The sequence below is a fragment of the Ischnura elegans genome, chromosome X (assembly GCF_921293095.1).
Source record: "Ischnura elegans chromosome X, ioIscEleg1.1, whole genome shotgun sequence".
NCBI classification, from domain to species: Eukaryota; Metazoa; Arthropoda; class Insecta; order Odonata; family Coenagrionidae; genus Ischnura; species Ischnura elegans.
In genome coordinates this window covers 106,304,713-106,329,429 of record NC_060259.1, presented here as the reverse complement: position 1 = coordinate 106,329,429, position 24,717 = coordinate 106,304,713, and the positions used below count along the sequence as shown (strand labels likewise).

The 24,717-nt window shown below is 41.8% G+C and overlaps 1 protein-coding gene across 1 annotated transcript in view; it reads right to left on the bottom strand.

The window, feature by feature from the left end:
- Positions 1-24,717, bottom strand: part of LOC124171236 (sialin-like) — a 229,792-nt gene that overhangs the window by 63,460 nt on the left and 141,615 nt on the right. The window lies entirely within an intron of this gene.

Genomic DNA, 24,717 nt, shown 5'->3' with positions numbered 1-24,717 from the left:
ATTTCAAGGATGACGGGGACCAAGACGTCGCCAGCCTTATTTATAAAGTCTATTGATATTTCGTCAATATCCAGGGATTGTGACTTTTAGCGACGTAGTGTTTTGGTCAGAAGATTGGGAGTAATATCCTTAAAGTAGAAGTTACTATCGTTGTATTGGACTAAAGGTTCAATACTAGTAATATGCTGCGTTGATCCATTCGGTGAGACTTGTAAAATATTCATTGAACTGGTTCAATGAGAAGTCATTGATAATCAGACCTTCTTTCTGCCGCAGTTGACCAAGTTGCCGTAGATGTCGCCAGGCAGTATTAGAGTGCATTGGTTTAGTGAATACATTGGAGTGGATTTGGCGCTTGGTTCTGTTGATGAGTGACTTAATTTTATTCCCGTGTGATTTAAATTTACAGTGAACCATGGGATCTCTTGTGCGAATGCAGGCACATCTGAGTTGGTTCCTCTCCTTGATAAGGTATTTTATTTCTTCTGTGATCCATGGGGGGAAGCCGTCTGCGGTAGCATTTTGGCGCCTGTATGTTTACACAATGTAGTAGGTTAGAGGTCAATGCCTCCACTTTCAGGTCAATGTGACTGGCAGAGGAAATCACAGCCCAGTCTTGAATAAGGAGATTGCTCTGGTAAAGCCCGTTGTCGAAGTTGTTGAGATTGCGTGAAACATATGACCTTGAGAGAAAACGTCGGGTGGAGAACTTGTACTTAATACAGATGAGGCCATGGGCGGACAAGAACGGAAGGATATTGAGAATAATTGACGACCTTTTCACAATCGTCAACTATGCACAGATCTAAGAGAGTATGACTAGATGAAGTGTAATGAGTAGGCTCAAAGGGGACTAAATGTAGGTTATTACTAAAAATGAATTTTTTTAGATAGGAGGTTTCGTAGTTGTTTCGGAGAACATCAATGTTAAAGTCACCTAAAGTGACACGATTGTTGTAGGTTGGATGATGTCTAAGTAGAGCACATTCAAAGTCACTAAATAAACAGCATTTAGGCGGACGGTACATGATACACAGCAATAAATTCGAAGAGCTTAAACCTGTAACTATAATTACTACTCATTTTTTCACATTTAATTCTAACTGCCATGCATCGCACCACGTTTGGATAGTAGCAAGGTCTTTCATTTGTCCATCCCTACCCTTGCTGGAACTGATTTCCCAGTAAACTACAGTGTCGTCTGATTTGATACGATGCTCTAAAGCTAATGGTACTCGAAATTTTACCCTAGAGAGCTCCTCCATTTTTAATTGCCACTCAACCCTTATAAACTACCCAAATATCATTTGCTTTAGCATTAGGTACCGTTCATATGCAGCCTTGTACAGAGTTCCATAGAGTCATTAATCCCAAAATATTTACTATTTAGCAGCCATGAATGTTATCGAGCTAAAAGACCAAATTCACGGCGAACTAATTTGTCGCACTCCAGTCAAACGAGAACTCGGAGGAAAATGAAACACGGCTGATAGGCGTCATTGGCGAGGCCGAGCGGATGGCATAACAATTGCCCATCTCATTACGCGCTAATTAAAAACTTGAACTCAACCGCTAGTTTGATGTGAATCAGGAAACCCTCAAAGGACATGACTATGTAGCAAATGAGGATAAACTTTCAAAGGCAAAGCGCTAATTAGAAATGGCAGCTGGGGAATGCGCGGATTCCACGCGGCGCACTTTGCAGCCACAGCGAGCAGGTGCAGGAGCGGAGGTGTGGATAGAGTGTGGGCGATCGGATAAGAAAACGGCGAAGGATAGATGTCTTTGTTTGATGGCATTCAGCAAGGGGGTTCTCTGGTCCGGGGGGAGGGGGACCAGGAGGCTATGGGAGGTGGGGGAAGGAGATGTGAGGATAGCTTAGGAAACAAAGAGAGACAGACTAAAGGAGAACAGTTGCCATGCTAACGCACAAACAAAATTTCTCGATGGCATCGTTCATCATTTTCCCATATTGGGATGGATTTTGAATAATGAGGTGGTTACCGCATTCACCGGTTTTTGATCCATCACCTCCTGCTCGAGCCATTTGCGGCGAAAAATTGACGGACTAAACTGTTTTCAAAATATTAGGTAATTAACAATCATAAATTTTATCGATATAAAAAATGCACGACGAAATCATTTGCGCATCGACTCGCTGTGCGTTCTATTCGTTCGATTCGACACGTGTGGAGGAAGCGCGATGCGACGGAGTAGCTGAGGAGGGAGATGAAAAGGCTGCGAACGTTGGGCGAATATTTGTCTCGACGGAAAGCAAGTAGCGTTCTTTCCTATCAGCTGACGCCACGTACGTGACGGCGAGTGGCTGTGTATTTGAGAGTGCGAAGATATGTATTTCGACTTTTGACTTCGCTATTATTTTATGCATCGGTGTAGAACGGCTGCATTATGAGCAGCTCCTGTTTTTCTCCGGGATGCATTAATAAATATCGGTCCACGATGATGAAAAACAGAAAAGGACAAGCTTGTACAAATGCACACTTATTATAAATTACGTATTATTCCATTAAACTTCAGGTGTGTAACTATACTCCATGTATAACATCTCATAAACGAAGTTTACCATTCACATGTAAACGAAATGAAGTGGCAGTTACAAGTAATATAGAACCGATAGAAAAATTACGGCAATGATATATCAGATTTTATCTACGTACACGTATAAAGAACACTCTTCTCCCCAAACGTCCTCTTGAAGTTTTATGATGCAATTATAAGGACGTCTTTCAGTAAATGTGCAGAACATGTTTGCAGTGGATTACCGACGTGCGAGAGTACCATGAAATAAATTCCATTACCCACCCATGAGCTAACTTGTGGAACATAACCATCTAATATCATCATGATAAGTAAACACGTGAAGTAAACTGAGGCTCGCCCGTGGTTAAACAGCTGTAGATGAGCAGTAGACGATGGTTAATTGTCTTTATGGTTAATGATTTCCACATGGTTCATGAGCTCCACAGCTTATTGGAAAGCAAACGATATCGTAAAATACCAGTGAAATTCGTACAATAGGCTGAACTCATATGCTTGGAACGAAAAATTTAAGCATACGATTAAAATCTTAATTTGAATTCACGAATGTCAGTGTTCGTGCGAGTTCAAAGGGCCGTATTTCAGAACCGGACCCGATCTTGATACGCCACTCTACCGCGGTGATTACAACCTCGAACTCAATTTGAGTTTAATGCAGGGCTCGTATTTAAGAATAACCTGCTCCAATGCAACTCACTTGAATTATAGATCAAGTGTGGTAAAATTTACAAAACAATGCATTCACACCAACTATATTCGTTTGATCTCCTGGTCATCAAATACCAGTTTTATTGGAGTAGAACATCAAACGACAGATATGTCATTTGAAATACGTGAGACGATGGCAGCGGACATCTTGTGCCTTGGCGATTCAATTCGAGTTGAAACTTGGATGAGGTCTCGTAATACCGACGTGGCAACCGTGTTGAGTTTGAGTCGAGATTAAGACTTGAGAAATGATCTGGAATACGGCCCTAAGTTCAAACACCTGCTATGAGCACTCATGTGGTTCCTACTCAATCTTCCATTACCTCTGTTAGCCCGGTTGTTACTTAGGCAGTGTGCGAAGCGGAGGGCCGGAGATCGATACAAAGTGCAGCCAATTAATTTTAGTTTTTCTCCGGTATTTTCCTTTCATATACTATGAAAAACATTAATTAAAAATCTTAATTGAATGCAATTATGCATATTAAGGCATACTTAAGAGATTTCGACCGATTGAGTAAGAGTTCAGCCCGCTTAGTACTACTTTTTGTCCACAGGTGGGCTGACCTACGATTCTTGGAGACCGCCTTTCTTTAAGCGGGGCGGAACCTCAAAACGCAAACACAGCGCCTCCTTTCGACAGGAGGAATACTGGTCGCAATGGATAGAGGCCATATGTGTGCGAAGGAGAGGTTTTGTGTATGTGCCAGCTGGGGTGCCTTCTTAATAGTATTTATCAGTACGTTGGGCCGTAAAGTTAACGCAAACGAGTTCACTGTCCTGAATGAAGCATCTGTCCCCATGAAGTTTCATGATGTAGTTTTAAGGGGATAAATCTTTAAATACTGAGAACATGTTTGAGGTAAACCGCTGACGTGAGAAAATAGCAATAAATATGTTCGAAACCACATCCCTCGACTTACTTTTCAGAAAATAATCATGGAATATTAGTAATAAATAAATATTCACGGGTAGCTCATTTGGACTATAAAGTAATAAACTCGAATTATAAACTCATGTGAGGAGAGTATACTCCAGATGAGGGATACATTACCTTAAGTCACTAACAGAGGCCAGAATTTTGCGAAGCCTAGCACCTCATTTTTAACATGTCCGTAAAAAAATGAATATTTTATCGGTGCTAATCCATCACTCACCGAAGCAAATAGTGTTCATTTCAAATCAGTGCTTGTCACTCAGCTTCTCCAGTAAGGTAACTGGAGCATCGGCGGTGAGATGAACTGTACGAGACGGTCAAATCATGCTCAAAGCTCACTCAAATATCCACCGAACTCACCCACTCCAAAGCGATGTTGCCATTTTCCGGCGGGCCACAGCAACATTTTTAGCGAAGTTAACATAACCGTCAATTATCATCGCGGAAACACGGTTCAAATACGTACTCGATCGTACGATTGCTGTGATACGATGCGAACAATCATTTTAGTTGCATTTCGTAGCAGAAAAAGTTACAATTACGGTCAAAGCGATCAGTTTCCGGGAGGGAGCTCGGAGGGTCGAGGATAGAGGTCAGGGAGGGTGAGAGACCCGAGGAAAGGGTTGCGGAATAGACCGGAAAGTTGCGGAAAGCGATAATTTAGCGATTTTTCCAAGGGTGCGCCACGCTCAAATCTGAGAGATGACACCAGATAATGCTCCTTAGTAATTTATTTAGTAGCTTGCTATTCAAATCCTTGTGATAACAAAACATATTGCATCCAATTCATTTTCATTAGTTTCTGCCGAGTGCTTATCCCTTGACCTACGACCTTGTCGCGCTGGAAAGGCTTGAGTGTTCTTATGACTGCAGGGCTAGGGCTGCACTGGCGGGACTAATTCTAAATTACTCCCGGCAGGGCCACCCACGAGGTAGAGGGGTATGAGCCAGACGAAAGGTAGTCCACGTGATGGTGTCACGTAAAAACCACTGCTGGAATGGAAGCGATAAACCTTACAAACTATCTCTTCCCTGAGAAAATGGAGTATAGCTAAATGAGCCTCGGAAACTTATCTCAACAAGACCCATCCGCAAATGGCGGGTGTCGTTCACGTCAGCGAGGTCGGCAAGGTCATTGGGGTCGTCAACATGCGAAATCCTAGCAGAGACTTATCATCAACACCATCGGCAGAAGCAATGAAGAAAGAATACCACGAAGATAGAGAAGAAGAAGTCGGCTGTATATGTAGGGACGTGGAATGTGAGGACAATGATGAGGGCGGGTAAGATATAAAATATCCAAAGGCAAATGGAGAAAGGGATCATAGATACCTTAGGATTATTCAAAGTGAGGTGGTAAGATGGTGGAGACTACTGGAGTGATGGGTGTAGGGTTGGTTATATATGGTTGTGGGGACGAAAGTCAAAGAGGGGTAGATCTAGTATGAACCGGAAAACGGGTGAACGCGTGATAGGTATAGATCAGGTAAGCGATAGATTTCAGGAGGTAAAAATAGAGGCACGACCCACCAATCGTCCAGGAGACAGAAAATATACACACTGTAGAGGAAAGGTGGATATAAAAACTGGAATAGCGAAATCGGCACAGAAATCAATTGACCACGTTCATCATCGGAGGATAAAAAAAGCCGAGAATTAAGGAAGAAATGATAAAATAAATGGAAGAGAGGAGGAAGTGGAAGAACGTGGACAGAAGAGGAAAAATAAATTATTGGGAAGTAAATAATCGATTACGGCATGAAACTAAGAGAACAAGTGAGGGTTGGCAGAAAAGACATGGTGAGGAAATGAAAGTTTCAGAAGGAATGAGCGGCAGGAGCATTGTACATCAAATTTAAGCTGCTATTGGTAAGCAAAAGAGGACAAGCCGTGTCATAATTTAAGGCTAAGAATGGAAGGATGCTAACCGAAGATACAGGGTAGGTGGAAGGGATACGTCGAGGATCTCTATGACGGAAGGAACAGACCGGAGAGATTGACTTTAGAAGAGGAAAGTGCAGTGGAGGGGAATAATCGAGCCGAGGATCCTAGACGCGGAAATCGAGAAAGCCCTCAGAGATATGAAGGCTAGGAAAGCAGTTGGCGTGGACAATATCCCGAGCAAAATTCTGAAGAATCTAGGGAGGGATGTTACGAGGTTTTTCGAACTATTACGCAGGATCGGTGAGGAGGGATATTGGCCGGACGATTTCGTCGAGGAGGAGGAGGAGGGGAGGAGGAGGAGGAACGACGAAGGGCTGGACATGGTGGGTGAGGAGAGACAGCTTTTAGGTGAGATATGGAGGAGACAGAAGGTATGGATGGAGTTAGTGCTTAGCGGGGAGGGGATGTTGAAAATGGCGTTAGAATGTTAGGCGTGCGAGGGAGAGGAGGGAAAAGAAATAGGTTTATAGATAGGATGACAGGGGGCAGGCCTTTGGTGAATTGAAGAGGGAAGTTCTTGAAGGAAGAGAGCGAAGGATAAGTGATCCTAGGGCAGGCTAGCGGGCCCTCGGGCTTGCTGCCTGCCAAGACCGTCATGCGTGGTGTAGAGCTACATCCTCCACGAGGTGCCCCTGGTTTTCGCCGAACATGACGGAACTAGACCTGGCTGGTCGATAAACTGCTCCCTTCACTACGGTGGACCCCTGCGCCAAGGTGACCACGTCTGTGGGGCGGATGGTTGGAAGTTTCTAGCAGGGGTGACTCCGGAAACCAGGCGACCTCCGGTTTTATTTAAGCCCGTATGACACTTGCCAATTTATTGGCCAATCCATTGGATATTGGATTGTGTACCCACTGACACACGCCAATTTCTAGCCCAATCTCAGTTTCACAATATTGGGCACAATTTCTTGGCCAATCTACAATTTAGAACAGGTTCTATTTTCTCGAGGCCAATCTCCAATCAGAACTCAGTCTTGTCGACTCCTAGTGGCCAAAACTAGAAGCTCTTTGCAAAACATTTCACCTCGGAATTTTAATATCATATATAAAAACTTTACAAGCATAGCAACCGATGAAATAGCTCAAATAATTAATGTGTACTTTGAGAGAATATAAATTCACAAACATCAACTGTCTAAAGTGGGTAATTCGGAAATAACATTTCGGATATTTAATGAATAAAAACGTCGTGTTTCTCCTCGATAGCGTCTATATTTTGTTTATTTTACAATTATTAAACTATTTTTCATGATTTGAGCGCTAAAGTTTCGGGTGAAAGTCCCAATTGATGACACAATCTCTGTTTATTCGATGAACATATTCCAGCCAAAACGAGCCGCTACGTTATCTTGGCTCACCTATGAGATCACCATATTGCCTATCTCTCATCATTCAAGGAACTCACCCGAATGAAATTTCGAGCAATTCGAGAATATCTTTGCAGCCCCTCGAAATAGTTATTAAATTTACAATTATTATGCCACCTCCCATTCTGTAGCTCATTGGCAATTAACCTGCGTCTTGAGATGCTCTTTTGTCATTTTGTGTTATGTGGCGTTCTCTAGTGGGGTATTAGAACACTATAACGGCCAATATTGGTGTAAATATTGGTACGTGTCATACGATGCCTAAAGCCCAATATTTTAACCAATATTGCGCGCCGATATATTGGCCAATAAATTGGCAAGTGTCATACGGGCTTTAGCCTTACTTATACAAGCGGTGCTCTGTATGGGTGGACCTTTTAATTCCCTAGCTACTCGTGAGATTGATATGGATATATCAAAATCTAAAACTTCATCGGAGGCTACCGCAAGGCGGTCTCTGCCTTTATCTGGGCAGGAGGAGGAGGCCCTGTTGATGAGCCCCTGTGGGGATCGAGACGGGAGCAACTCAACCGCCCTGACAACGGGGGGCCCTTCGGGGATCCCCACCAAAGCTGGCCCTACTTCCAACCCCTCGGGGGAGGAGGAGGGCTTATTATCAGACTCCTCGGAGTCAACACTTAAAGAGGCACCCCATACTCCCATGGCAGTGGAGTCCGACTCTGGTGCCTCCACTTTAGGGAGTGTGGCCTCTGATATGAGGAGGCTCTTCACCGAAAGCAAGAACACCGCTAAGAGGGATAAGAGGTTGCGGAAGAGGGAGAGGCGAAGGGCTGCTAAGGCTGCCGGGGGATCTGCGCTCCCCCTGAGAAAGGGTGTACTGCTGGGGACAATGTACCCAGCAGGGGCCCCGAGCGGGGTGCGGTTGGTGCGGAGACCCAGAAGGCCGCGGCAAAACGGGGCGGAACCCCTGGCGACACTCCTTCTGGCGAGGTGCGAGAGAATAAGAGGGTTAAACCTTCATATGCTGAGGTCACCAAGGACGTCAAGACGATGGTCATCGTTCCTACAAACTACCCGACAGGGGCGGTGACGGAGGAATGGATCTCGGAGATTGAGGGGCGGCTGGGATAACTCTGGGACGCTGTCCCAGAGAGCCAGGAGCTCCCAATGTTTATGGGCACCAGACTCATAAACGGGGTCATGGAGGTTGCCTGCTGCAACGACCACTCGGCGTCGTGGCTGGATCAGCGATCAAAAGCTCTAAAAATAAATCTTAGAGGCGCTTTTGCGAGAATGTGGAGTCAGTTCCACAACTCTGAAGATTTCATAAAATCATTGCAAAAGACCCAGAATCCGTAGCACGGTCTCTTTTGCTTCCCTCGGGAGAATACACGTCTTCTGACAAGGAAGCATTAAAACTCCTGTTATAGACTCACTTTCCTGGCTCCAAAGTGTCGGAGGAGATGCAACAAAGGAAGCCTCCCACCCGTCCGGCTTGGACGGACTGGAGTTGGTCTCCAGTGTCGTTAAATATGATATAACAAGATGGGCTATAATGAGTTTTAGCCCTTACAAATGGGCCGGCGAAGATGGAATTTTCCCGGCACTTCTTCAAGAGGGACAGGAGCTGGTATTACTCCTCATGGTGAGGACATTCCGCTCCTGCCTTGCATATGGGCATATCCCAAAAAAGTAAAGAGCCACCAAAATGGTCTTTATCCCAAAACCAGGAAAGACGGACTACACTTTGGCCAGCTCATGTAGGGGCATTAGCTTAATGTCTTTCCTGCTGAAAACGCTGGAGAAGATACTACTGTCTTTTATGCGTGAATATTCTTATTTTTTGTCATATTCTCTCAAGGAATCTAGAATCTTAAAGGATTCACGGACTGCTATGACTAGTACCTCATGATTCCCAAATATCAATATTAAAGTTAAACGTAGGGGATACTTGGAAAGCTTTTATTTCGCTCGTAACTTCGGGAATGAATAGCTACATCCCTAGTAAAACAGTAAAAGAAGGTAGCGAACCGAGATGGTACGACGCGGAGGTGAGAAAATCATTGAGGCGACAGAGATAGTGTCATGCTAAAATGAAAAAAGTCAGCACGGATTTATCCGCTCATAAACGCGAGTTAATAATTAAAAAATATTGGACGGCTGAAGCCGCCACGAAGGAAGCGTTCAGGAATGCATTCATGAATTTTAAAAGAAAACACTAGTTGAGCAGTTACGGGATAACCCAAAAGCATTTTGGTCATATGTTAGGGAAGTTGAAGGTAAACGATATACCGTATGTTCGCTGAGAAACGACAATGGAGATGTGTTGACAAACAGTTGCGATAAAGCTAATTTTTTATATTAACATCAAGAGCATGTTCACCGAGCCTTCCGAGAACTCACCCGAGACCGTTGACAATCTCTGCATACGAAAGATGCCGCCTATTGATATTAGTACGCACGGAATAGAAAATATATTGAAATCGTTCAGTCCAAATAAATCACCTGGTCCAGACAAAATCCCTTCTCGCGTGTATAGAGAACTAGCCTCAGAAATGCCCCCTACTTGCAAATAATATTCAGTAAATCCATCAAGCAACACGAAGTACCCAAAGACTGGAAAATCGCAAATGTAACGCCAATATTCAAAAATGGAGACCAGGAACACCCATCTAATTACAGGCCGATATCTTTAACGTCCATCTCCTGCAAAGTCCTTGAACACATCGTAGTCAGCTCGGTAATGGAACACCTCGACGCTCAAAACTTATTAATGAGAACTCAACATGGATTCAGGAAAAGCAGATCGTGCGAAACCCAGTTAGCGCTTTTCGCCCACGATATTTTAGTCACCGGAAAAGACAACATTCCAATAGACGCGATTTTTCTTGATTTCAAAAAGGCATTTGATAAAGTTCCCCACGGAAAGTTACTAATGAAGCTGAAATCTTATGTCCTAGACGAATATGTCATTTCCTGGATAAGGGAATTTTTGAGCGATCGCGTCCAAAGAGTAGTATTGGACGGTGCTGTCTCAAATGAGGTTAGAGTCACTTCTGGCGTTCCTCAGGGTAGTGTCATTGGCCTACTCCTATTGCTTCTTTATATAAACGACATTGGCGAAGTAGTGCATAGTAAGTTACGATTATTTGCAGACGACGCTGTAGTTTACAGATAAATCCATTCCAGCAAAGATATAGATGAACTAACGAATGACCTTGCTGCTATCCAAGCGTGGTGCAATGCTTGGCAGTTAGAATTAAATTTGAAAAAAATGCGTCGTAATGAATTTCTGGAAGAAGAATAACTACCTACAACGTAACTATTTAATTCGGCGTACCCAAGTAGAGACTTTTGAATCTGTGAAATATCTAGGAGTTAAACTTAATAATGATCTTTCGTGGAATAAACATATTCGAGAAATAACCGGTCAAGCTAATCGTAAAATGGGTTTTGTCAAAAGAATATTAGGTAAGTGCGACGACAAAGTGAGAGAAATTAGCTACTTTTCCCTCGTTAGACCACATTTGGAATACGCTGCCAGTGTTTGGGACCCTCACGAAAAAGACTTAATAATAGAGTTAGAACGCGTGCAAAGAAGAGCTGCCAGGTATGTGAAAGGTCGTTACGATAGTCTTGTTAGTGTAACTGACCTCTTAGATAAACTCGGATGGGAATCTCTGTCGGACTGTAGGTTAAAAAATAGACTAAACCTTTTAGATAAATTTAAGAGTAGTGTCTTTTCTAACGAAGTTAGCATATCTTACGGACGCCAACATACTATGGAAGATCAGATCATACAAATAAAATAAGAGAGATAGATTGTAGAACAGACAGATTCCGAATGTCATTTTTCCACAATCAATAAGAGATTATAACGGCAGCGATAGAACTCATAAATAGATTGCATGACTTGTAGAGTAGCCTACTAACCTATGTAAAACTTAATGCATGTTTATTAATTCTATTATTATTTCTAACAGCATTTAGTAGCATAAAATGTTAGCATACGGGACGTTTTTTGGACGGTGTGGTGTGCTTGTGGGAGTCCAATTGCATGCTGCATGCTGGTGATTGATCACCCCCTGCCAAACACCCTAGAGGTGGCTCGCAGGGTATTATGTAGATTTAGATGATTCTGGATAGCTGGGAGTTGAAGACATAATTTGCTCTATGGTAATTAAAAACAAGCTGGTGAAGATTTGTATAGTTATGACGGGATCCATTAAAATTTACTAATAAAGGAGATAAGAACATTCTAAATAGGAATTGATAATTTTGTAGAGGAATAGGGCATTGTTGGAGGACCGTAATGTCGTGCAAGGGTTTTCAAATTCACAAGGGATTGAAGTTATGAAGTGTTGTAATCAGACAGACGCATTCTTAAATCGTAATTATTTAATTTGAGAAATTTATTTTGGACACGTTCAAGCCAGATTGAGTCGAAATTATAATAAGGTGACCAGTTAACAATATATTCCAATTTGGAACATAGCAAAGCGACATATCTACTGTCTTTACCGCATGAATATTGTTAAATTTTGGACAGAATCTCATAATGAAGCCTACATTCTTTGAAGTTTTACCGACGATTCGGTCTAGCTTTAGTTTTAGCACATGAAAACATTAAAATTCTTTTGCTTCTTAATTTCCAGGATTCAATTATCTCACGCAGACACGTCGTCAGTTGTTATCTGACATAATTCCACAACGAGGGAGCACTGAGTTACGATGGTAACTTTTAGACGCGTAAACGTGCCGTAGTCCCGATCAACGTCGATACGATCGTGTAAACGGGGTATTACTTGGAGAACGCTGCTTGCGTGTGGGACCCTAACCCTTTCACTGCTGTTCAATCTCCGAAAACCTTCTCCTCACATGCGGCGAAAAGGTTAAAATGCGTCTCGTTGGGCCATGGAGCAGGTACTTCCAGGATGGGCGTGGTACACCCTCGTAGGGTCGCAAATCCGGAAGCTTTTCCTCAACGAGCTCACCCTCGCTGGCCCGTCTCTTGGACCCTCCGAGCTTCGGGGGGCCTCTCTCCCGAAAAGTGACCGCTCTAACTGCAATTTAAAAATCAACCACTTAATCCGATCATCAAGAAATGATTGTTTGCATCGCACTCCTGCCAATCATGCAATCAAGTACGCCTTTGAACCGTGTTTCTGCGATGAAAAATAACGATTTTATCTCCTTCGCTAAAAACGCGGCTGCGGACCACCGGAAATTCGGAGAAGATATCCTTCGTTCACCGTCGTCATAGAGCAGCGGTGGATCTATGGGAGGCCTAGAGATCCTAGAGAATGATTATATACAGGCGTGATATAAAATACATCGGTCCTACCTAATTCTCTACTTCCAGCTTCAGCACTCAGCATGCCTACTCATGACGTGTTTTCGAAATCCCGCCCGTTTTAACTTACTGACAACATGACCGCCGCGCGCATTCCCGAAAACAACATTTCAATGGAAGCGAGCGCTTTTGTCCTTTCTGTACATACTCAATGCCGTCGTATTAGGGTAGAAGGAATCACGATTAGAAAATACACTAAATATACAGGAAAGCAGAGAGATTTAAAATGTCATTTTTTCCTCGTACTATCAGGGATAGTAACGGTGTCTTGTTTAACAAAATTAATTGCGCCACTCGCTCGGAGGACTCATTGCATCGCTATCTTCTTCCATTTGTTTTATATTGCATTGATTGATTATATTATTACTTACCATTGGCAAGTTTTGCTTAGCGTGGATATGCATGTATTTTGATCGTTATGCCTCATTTGTTCATGAGCAAGTGGTATGCAGGAGCGAATCTGTTTCATGCTGCATAACGGTGACTGATCTCCCCCTGCCACACACCTTAAAGGTGGCTCGCAGGGTATTCTGTATATGTATAAACCCTGGCGTAGGTTTCCGCGGCGTTGCTCATGGTCAGTGCTGATTTTCGGGCTCCTCAGCCGCGTTGGTTGTTTTTGGATGACAACAGTTTCGGGAGCCATCCTGCTCCCGTCTTCAGGTCGAAGGTGAGAAGTTCTCGTTTTTGGCCGCCTTATATGGCTCTGTCCCGCTGCCTGCCGGACGCTGATTGGTCAATACCCTCTTCCAAACGTTGCTGATTGGGTAACCTTGGTCTCGGTTGAAAATATTGTTTTGGTGTATTTCCAAGGCTTCCCTGATCAGCCTTGGATAGTAGCGATTGTCCTTGGCCACTATCTTCGTTCCTTCGAAGTCTATACTGTGACCTGCCTCACTCCACGCGTGTTCTGCAATGGCCGACAGGTGGAGCTGCTGCTGTTTTGTGGCTCTTGCATGTTCTTTTATCCTGGTCGCCATTCCTCGGCATGTCTCTCCTATGTAAGCTTTCCCGCACGAACACGGCACTTTGTAGACGCCTTCACATAAGTCTTGTGGAATGTTGTCTTTCGGTCCAGGTACTAGGTTGTGGATCTTGGTCACGCAATTGTACCTTGTGACCACGTCGTGTTTTCTCAGGATCCTTGATTCCGATACTCCCGCAGTGTAAGGGATAGTCAGTCGTGCGTTGGGCTTGGTCAATTCCTCCTCTTGGCGTTGCTCGGAATTACCCCAAAACGACACGACGCAGCATTTTCAACCCTAACCTAAAATAAGAACAATACGAGCGTGATTCGCCCGCTCCCAGCGGGCTTCCCCCGCTCTTTTCAATGCATATCCACAGAGGGATGGGGGCGTTTCTAATTTTAAAATGTAGAAAAAAGGCAGGGTCTTATGTACAAATTTAATTGGAATGTTCACGCACAAATTGAGGTCGGAGGACCTCTTTAAACACAACATTGGAAATAATTACACTATCCTCTGTTAATACTTGTTTAGCGTCTTCCTTAAACAAATGTATCAGTTTGTGCGCCGTTAACGTCAGGAATATTTACCGGTTTACCTCTCGAACATTCCTCCATAACCAAGACACGAAAACAAAGAAAAGAGGGTGTCAGAGAAGGAGAGACAGGAAATGGTTCGCCATAGACTGAGTACGTGTTGAGTCCAAGACCTTTCTGTGTTAATTTGAAATAATATGTTGAAAGCGCGTTATATTGCAAAAAATAAAATAATATGTATCAGAAACTAAATTGGTATCAATTAAATATCCTGAAATAAAGGTTTGCTCTGCACCATGGAGCAAGTGCGTGACGTCAAGATGGCGGATCGCCTCATCCCCTAAGAGAAATATAAAGGGCCATTTTTTAAACCAAATTTAGGAAACAATAGCAATATTTAGGAAGCCGTCGCATGTTCTCTGATAAATTCTGTGCATTTTAGTACCTCATTTGTAGAGTTTGTTTGGGTATAAGTTGAGAAAAAGGTATCTAGACCGTAGAAATATATAAGGAGATAGTACTTGTGTTTGGTACTAAAAAATAGCCCATTATATGGGATATTCAAAACCACTAGTTTGAACATAGTCACTAATAACATATTTCTCTTACCTCAGTTCGAGTTAGTCTTTATACTTATAAGAAAAGTTGACAAAACAGAAAAAAATTCGTCACATACACGTGCATAAAGGTAACAGCTCCCAGATTGTCTGTATTGGTTTCGCTTTCCTTCCACTATACAGCAGTACTTCCCAGCACTCTCTACATACTCCAGCGGATCTAAAATTATGGTGCACGGTATTGCCCCGCCGTACGGTATTACCCCTCTCTCCCCAAAAATACGCTGTGATTAATTATGAACGCAGGATTCACAGATAGACTTGCACACTCACCAAATTTCAATTACGAGGAAAAAGTGACCGCCTATTTTTAATTAACAAAGAGAGCAAAATTATATATTGGCAAATTTTCCACGTAGAAGGCGCGTGAAAGTGGATGAGATCAATCAATATGTTTAATGAAATATACTTGAAATTATTGGATCATACCATGTCGGCTCTTCCTCAATTAGCGCACTCCACCGAGCAGTAATATAACGTAGGAGCACGGATAGAATCACGTTTGATCTGGCGGAAAAATGTGATTGCATATTCCAGGAACAGGACACAAGAAATATCTAAAAGCTTTATAGCTAATACCGTGCCTCACTCGGATGATGCTAGGATGCAGGGGATGTGGGGGGTGGGGAATCACGGTTTTGATGCTTATAATAGGCACGAACCCACTTCCCCATCCATCAGCGATTCGAAAAATCTCGTTATTCGGCAGCGCCAGCCGATGGGATGAGGATGGGAGTAGTAGCCCGAATGGAATTCGCGGAATGGCCGAAGTGACTCCCACGCTCCCGGGAAGCCAAGCCGGGGACACCGTTTCGCTTCAACAAAGGTCCGGGAGAAAGAAGAGAGAGAAAACAACACTGCCGGAACGCAAAAAACGTGTACCCCATGAGCGAGGCGGTCAGTGCGTGAAACGCAAGTGAAATGCCGCCACGCGGAGCCCTCGTAGAACTTTCCTCCTTTCTCGTGTAATTTACGAGAAAAACTCGGTCGATATTGCACTGATAGTTATAATTCCAAACCTCAGCAAATATATGTATTAATTCTCAATAGAATATAATTAGTAAGCTATATTAACGTCACACTTAGCGTAATTGGATTTAATTGGTACTGCACTTCAAAGTTACAATCACTTAACATGGCAGCCATTATCATCTATTATTAATGATAACGGTTGCCATGGAAATATGCTGCAGTTGAATTTTGGGGAAAATGTTACATTTTTTAGCTAAAAACATACTTTCCTGACAAATACGAAGCGCACAAAAACACTTTAGACTACAAGTTAACCAGGTTATTAAGCATCCCGGTTAAAAAATGTACGCCCTCTATCACAAGTAAATCCTTGAAAAGCAAAAAAAATTGTATCGCTGAAGTGAACCCAGATGTTAGCATATAAAACACTAGGGGAGTTTGAGGGCCCCTACGGCCACCTACAAAATTTAGATGCTATGGAAAACTTCTCATCGAAAAAATACGAAAACTTTTATGATGATCGGTGGATGACTGCCGAAGTAATTTTATCACGTTTTATTTAACTCGCTTTCTTGTTTGTTTCTGTGTTTTTCCTTCCAGCCAAAATCTTGCAACTCTAATTTCGACCACTCCCCGAGTTGCTAGAGCGATGAAATTTTCAGGATGGCTAACAACGGGATGACAATGCTCACACTTTTACAATGATCGGAACAGTATCTCGAGTAATATTCAGAAATAAAAATTAAATATGGGGATCAGTTCAAAGAATGACCACCAAAATCCAATGAAGGCGCTGTAATCAAATCTTTAGAGAACACGGGCACATCAACGTTCGACCCAGCACACTTCTTACAATGGGCAACTCTCGAGACGGGGACAGACCAGGGGCCTGATAATGGTTCTTTCTGACTATGGCCAGCGCGATTTGTCGAAAAGATATGCGAACGGTGTATGCATTTGTATTATCATTTTCATTCGCTAGTTAATTCGCCAGAAATGCTTCGCTCTGTGTCTCCGGCGACGAAAACGTTATTCTCGTTCGGTCTGGCGAGCATATTGCTAACGAAAACATTCGACAAGAGCGATTTTCGCTAGCGACGGGAATGAAATCGCTCCTGCGGCTTAGGGTGCCTTCACAGCTCTGCGTTGCGTCGACGCCACGAGAACTCCCGCCCCGCCAGCAAATTTTGCCCTTTACAGCTCTGCGTTGCGAAAAAAAATGAAAGGCAAAAAGCGTCGGCTCCTAAAAATCGGCGCGGGAGCATATCACCTTATGATTTCGAGCCAAATGCCCAATACATATGTTGTTTTGTGCATTGTTACGCAATTTCATTTCTTAAAATATTCTTCTTAACTATAAATAGCATTTGAAGTTAATATAGCGACCATAAAGTCGATAATCATTCAAGTAGGGATGGCCCGTGCCTATGCATTATTATGACCTTTAAATTTTCTTCCCTAACTCGGAATATTCGAAAAATAACAAATTACATACTCAGTGAAACATGAGTAACGTGGAATGTTATCAAGAATATTTATTAATGATAACTGTAGTTCCAACAGATTGCCCTAGTCATGTTATCTAAATAGCTCAAACTGCGCAGATCATGAGGGCACAATTATTAGATATCCATTGGAATTTAAACGACCGTAGTCACCAACAAGGAGCTCTCACGCTGTGTTTAGCTTGTGATACCATTGACGGGTATGTGTTATGCTAATATATGCTCCTCAGTGATTGTACTCTAATTTAGGGTTAAAAAATATCTTATGTTCACGAAAGATACGAAATATCTATGCTTAACACTTCAAAATAATAGTAAATAATGAAATAAATAGCATTTTTGACTCCCATTAGAGCTAATTTTGCATGTTTGTACACCTAAGCTTCCCATAAACAAACACCAATTCGAAATCGTTGGCATACTGCCGCCTTTACGCAGAGAAAATCCGACAGGTTTAATTTTTCTGCGACGACGCAGCGAGCTGGAGACGTGACGTCATCAATTCTCAAACACGGGCTCTGATTGCCTCGCTGGCCGCGGCGTCAACGCAACGCCGAACTGTGAAGGCACCCTTAGCGAAGTAATTAACGAGAGACAGACTCGTGATTTTACTACCGCTTTACATTATTATTATGTTGTATTTTTGATCCTAATGAGTTTAATTGTCATTAAGATGAAGTTATAAGTTAATTCTTAAGTTACACAACCTTTGCGTTGTTTTACTCGTCGCGTCGTTCCACGTAATTAAATAAATGGGATTAAAAGTGGGTCTGCATTTGAATGAACCGCGAAGCTTTTCTTTGATAAGCATATAGTGTTATTGTGGGAGTGCTATTATTCTGAGCATATAAATGTGTTGTATTACGTGAGAAAACTTGTTGTTTCGATTCTTATGCTCATGAACGTTTCATTGAAACCAATTAGTCCTCCAATCTTAAGGTCACTTTCTTCTCTCCACCACAAGAAACAGGTTCGCATCCAGGAAAATCTCTCATCAGTTGATCAGCTCTTACAAAGACTCACTGAATTTCTCTGTTAGGCTTTACATTTATATCCGGCAGAGCTCTAGGCAGCATAGGATGTGTAGTACGCTGTTATGCCGCCTTTGGTGTTCATCCAACATCAGCAACTTTTGTTAATATGAGAATATTTGACTGCATTCCTTGCCTATTCTTGCCTTACATAAGTTCCTTAGCGAACGATAAGCTGCTTGTCATTTTCTTCCGTAATAGAGCCATTTGAAGCAGCTAACTCTCTTCTTTTGTGCCATCTGGGTCCGGTTAAAATTGAAAATATTAAGCCATAAGTTTCACAAGGGTGACTTTTCGACTCATCGTTTACATCTACGAAAAAGATGAAAAACCAAGACAACGGTATTATGTTCAAATACCGCAAACGACCAATGAATTAGTAATATTGTACAACAATACTTGAAGGAGCGATTTGATAGTCTCACGCAATAAACAAAACGTGGCATAATATATTTTAGAAATATTATTTGAACTTGACAACGTGCTTCGCGCTCTTCAATTGTTTCGGACTGCGGAAGGGTGCGGCGGCAGTGTGTTGATCGCTGGAATTAACTTGTGCCCATTGACTTATGGTTAATATGTCATTGTACGTCACAATTCAATGCTGAACGTAGGCTGGAGGAAGTCTGAATATTAAGGAGGAGTTCATAGCACGAGGAGAGGTCTCATAACACGGCCCACACGACTCCACGTGCGATACGAACGCAAAATATTTATCCGCATTAATACTGAGTTACGTAACGGGCCTGCCGTATTATCCAGCGAGTTGCGTCAACACGTCGAATTTTCAAGTGGCATGCATTCGCACGGATCCATTCATTGCACTCAAAAAAATATGATGCGATAAGTACCTGAATGGGGCAGAAAAAATGGAAAATATATAACAAGATGAGGGAAGAGGAAGTTGCATACGGGTATCACACTGAACAGGAGAGATAGCGCCAATGCTCCGAGCGATATTTTTGAAATTCCCCGTTAGAGAAATATTGGGCGTTGGCGATAATATTTGATATGATGTGACGATTGAGGTGGGCGAGAAAAAATACGGGGATAGGTAAAGCAGCGACAAAGGCAGATAAAATTAGATGGAAGAGAGTCTGACCCATTCGCATGTTAGGAATTAAGTGTCGAGAGGAGAAATGGGCCCAAACCAAATAAATAAGAGTCGAACGCAGTAGCGATAAGAGACTAATAATCGCACACTAGTGCAGTACACGTGGAGCACGTGAAGGACAGAGGGGTACCATTCGCTCCATTATTCCTAAGGTGGCTGAAGCTAGGTAAAGGTTAAGCTCAATCTGAACTAAGCTTTAAGCGAGTGAAATTCATACGTTCAGGTTGCAGTTAGTTTTTTTAATAAAGTTAGCAAGCAGTTTGCTTCAGATGTCACAAAATTCGCCCTCGCACATCCAATAGGGTAGCTTCCTTCATCAAAGAAAGCGTAATGCATTGATTGCGATTCCTTACCCACCATTAGTGTATTCATAATAAAGAAATTATTTGGTTTTAGATATCCCAGTTTAGACGAATGACAACGGTCAATTTTAACCTCATTTGAAAAAGGCCAGTTTGGCGCCCATGCGATTCCACTCCACGTGACTTCACAGGGACCTAGTTTGTATACGAGAAGATAGGAGTTTTACATTGTCTGAGATTACTAATGCATGCATGAGGCACAGAGCTCAGGGAAACATCTCTTAATAATCACCCATTAAAATTACCTAAGTCCGGAAAGTTTCCTTCGTTTGATAGGGTAATAATAATCCTTATTTAACCCGGCAACGCCCGACGTCACCTACAGGTGACACACTTTTGTGAACACACAAAATGTAACAATGTAATCTTAGGGGCACGGTATGTTTTCGTTACATTTCTTTGAGCCTTTCTGCACCACATATTGGATTATAGTATTTTTTCAGCGACAGAGGAGTCTTCAGTACGCATTTGAATAGAAGGCAATGAGGTTGTGTGTGGATTTTAGTGACAAGACCTACTGTTATGGCCTGTAAACTTCAGAAGAGGTACGTAAATGATATTATTATTTTAGTTTTGATGACTAAGTATATGTAAGTTCTTACATAAAATAAAAATACATTGAAAAATTTCATTCCTATAGCAAATGAGGTACTTCGAATTTTTGATGTCACCTACAGGTGACGTTGGGAAGTGAAGCATCTTGATGGACTGCATTTATGGGAAAGGCTTCATGGAACGTTTTCAAACTCTCCATTTCACTCATATTGAACATCTTAAATATTCAAGCGGATTTATTCCCTGCTAATACTTAAAACTATTTACTGTTTCTCTGAGCTTGATGGAAAATTTTCATGTCAACAATTTTTAGTGGAACTATTTATTTATACGGAATTATTTTATTATTTCTATGCTTACTGTTGTGTGTAGTGTATTCTAAAATTCTGGGTAAAATACACGGAATTTCATGGTATTTTCATAATTTAATATTATGAGTTTTTATTTTATAACTGTGCATATGGTGTTAATTAAAAATATTTTAATCAATTTTTTTATTTGCATTGATAATATTTAATGTTGCTCTTTTAGCTCACAACTGCACGAAATTTTAGAATATTGCAGTCTGATCACCACAGTGATAATTTGGATCACGCTGATATTATTTTAGCTCCTAAGGAAGATGGAGATGTTACTGAGGAAGAGTGTGGTGATGAAACCGTGGCATATATAAATAATTTGCCACCAAGGATACTTCGCTCACTAGTGGAAATAAGCACTCACTCGTATACTTCTGTGAATGATGTAAGATTACATTTATCTAGGGACTCTTCTGAAAAACATCGGTACTTCTAAAGCAAATTTTTGTGAATGAATATTTTAGCTTACATTGTTCATTAAATATCACTAATACAGGATTCGGGAGAATCTTCAATTGAAAGTCTACCATCCGATGTCGGTGGGACAATAGTGGAGCGAAAGCCACCAAAGAAAAAAGTAATGGCGCACGAGTACAGAGAAATTGGACTAGCGTAAAGAAAACTTTGTCCCAAGTGGTAGAGGAGATTCCGAGCAGCAGGTGAATGAAGTTCACAAATCAGTCTCCAGTTCAGTGCTTTGAATCCATGCACGGTGACGAAATCATTTCACATATTGTTAAAATGCCTAACTTGTACGCCTTGCAAAGGAACCATACTTTAATTTTGACGTCAGAGGAATTAAAAGTATACATTGCTCCATTACTACTAACAGGCTAGCTAACGTCGAAGTACATTCGAATGCTTTGGGAAACAAAGTCTGACACCCACAATAATCTTATTGCGAATTGTACTCGACGTGACCGGTTTTTTGAACTCCAGAAGTATTTACATCTTTGTGATAATATGAACCTGCCAACAGGAGATAAATTCGGAAAAGTGCGTGAATATTTCAGATTTTTGAACAAAAATTTCATTGAAAATTTCAAATATGTTGCATCCTCACATATTTCTATAGACGAAACCATGGTGCCTTATTACGGACGGCATAACACTAAACAGCACATGCATGGAAAACCGTTGCGGTTTGGCTACAAGGTGTGGTCTTGTGCAACGCGATTGGGGTATTTTGTTTCCTTTGAACCCTATCAAGGAGCGAAAGCTGCGCAGCATCCTCTGCGACCGGAATTTGGGTTGAGCGGTGCTGTAGTTTTGGAAATGCATAGTAGATTACCTTCGGATTTCGGACCATACAATTTGTACTTTGATAATTTTTTTCTAGCTTTCCTCTAATATCCAGGCTAACAGAGCTCAAAACAGGTGGAACTGGCACTATTAGGGAGAATAGGCTGGATAAATTCCCTCTTGAACAATCTCCTTTGCTATAGAAAAAAAGAGAGGCTCGCTTTCACTGAAAGTCATGTGTGATATTTCTGTCGTAAAGTGGCATGACAATAGCATTGTTACTATTGCATCCAACTGCCATAGCGCAAGTCCAGTGAGTGCAGCGGACAAAGTGGGCGTTGTTCAAGGAAGAAGATGTTGAATTCAAGTATCCTGCACATATGCGGTTAGAAAATACAATTAAAATATGGGGGGAGTGGTAACATTTGATGAAAACCTACACTCCTTGAGAGTCAGCTACAGAGAAAAAAAGTGGTGCTCTCCCCTGTTTGCCTTTGGGCCAGATGCGGCCTACCATGCTTGGAGAGCGTCCTACTAAAATGCTTGGAGAGTGTTCAAAGAAAACACAACTGAAGAATTTTCATATTGTGACTTCAGAAGAAGTATTTTGCAGGTACATTGTGGACTATACAAAAAACCACCTTCGCAAAGTACAGCGGAAGGAGCCGTGGCCGCAAGAATTCCCCTTGAAGTTCGGCTTTGTGATGATGTAGATGAACATGTCAAATAGTATTGTTCTCAACGTCGTTGTGGTAAATGTTACCAGAGGACAAGGATTATGTGCAAAAAGTGTAAAGTTGGCCTTCATATTCATTGCTGGTATGATTTCCATGGGAGAAAATAAATTCAGGGAAAAATCACTTTTCTTGTTTTTAGGTTCAAAAGTTCTTTTTTTATTTTTTATCCACGAATTTCATGTGTGTTGCACAGAATACATGTTAAAAATTATGTAGCTTTCATGATTTCTTGTTCTACAAATGTGTGTAAATAAAATTAATATAAATCTTGAAAATCCTCCCTTATATTTTATTCATTCAAAATTAGAAGGCTATTGCCCAACGTCACCTGAGGGTGACACCCCTCCTGTTCTAAAACAAATGCAACAAATGCTCAAAAAACAACTTTAACCACCTAATGGAGATGATTTTAGCTCAAAATGATCAAATTAACATTAATGTACTAAATATTCTGAGCTTGGGAACTGACGGGTTAAGCCAAGCGCTACCTGCTAGCAGGGTACTCTGATACCTGCTAGTAGCCTGCGTCGTATCAGCGCTCAAAGCCTCGCCCCAAGGTCATCTCACACGGCGACAGCTGGAACCATAAATACGTTACATGGACTTTTCCCAGCATTCCCACTTAACCGTCGTGTTTTCGCGCGCTTGAAATTTTTCACTTTTCGTTTAATCGCGAAAAATAGTTATCGTCATTCAAAAATCTATGAGCGTGAAATGCGTACTCCAGGAATAATAATCTTTCGACTTAGGCAATAAAAAAATAATAGGAAATCACCCTATTATAAAACTTAATCTCTGCTATTCATGGGTGGGGTGTTTGACATGTCCTCAAGAGCTCAATCTAACGTTATACACCATTTTTCGATTTTGGCTCCAAAATATGCCACATCGCCCATAGCCCTTAAAATAGAGCGAGATATGTGGCAGCATTTTAATGTATCGGATTGTATATCCACGATTTTATCGATTCCGTTTGTTTTCAGAATTATACCTCAGTCAGAATATACTTAGAATTAATTTTAAACACTAAACATTGTTTTCTTAATTGTTAAATACGAAGACGTCAGCCTAAGGAAGCTTAAATATTAGAGGAATGGGTCAGAAAAAAGGAAGCTTGCAAATGAGAAGAAGTGTGTTAAAAATTCCCTAATATCGCTTTATAAATGTATTTCAATTGAAGTTGGATTTGAAGGTGGATTTTAATGAAATTAATTTTTCATTAATCATTAATCAGTAAGTACTTCGTTGCATGTCAGCTGGTGCTCGTTTTTGTTGTTTACCTGGAGATTGTGGTCGCTTAGTTTTAGACATCTTTTCACCCAGCGAGCATGTAAAAATTTGATGCCTAATTGAGCGTAGGAAATATGTGACGATGGTCGGTCGGGTTTGAAGGGTTTAGCAGTGTGGCCTGGGATGGACGTTGCTCTTGATTGTATGCTTCAATAACAATGTCGGCCACGTTTATACCCATCCCCAATGTATTAGCAAGAGGGTGTTTCACTTCCGGTTGCTGGAATGTCATCTATTCCCATAGCATTCTTCCCGTAAAGGTCATCGCCACCATTCTTTCGATAGAGATTCTCAGCCACCAGCTTATTTATCCCGTCCCTCAACTCATTAAGCGTGCAAGAAATATGGCCAAATTGGTTTCCCTTGATGTATAGCGGCATGTATAAGAAATGGCACCACTTTGAAAATACAATATTCTCACTTTGCGTCGCGGTCATCCCGCTCCTGGACTGTATTGTGCTTGCCGTGGTGTTTGGGCAGGTGAGTGTCGCAGGCGCATGGTTACTTGCTCTCTATTTGGACTCTACATTTTTAGCCTAACCAAATGCAAATGAGGACCATGAAATGCGACGTTTGAGAGATAATTTTGAGCTCAGGAACTAC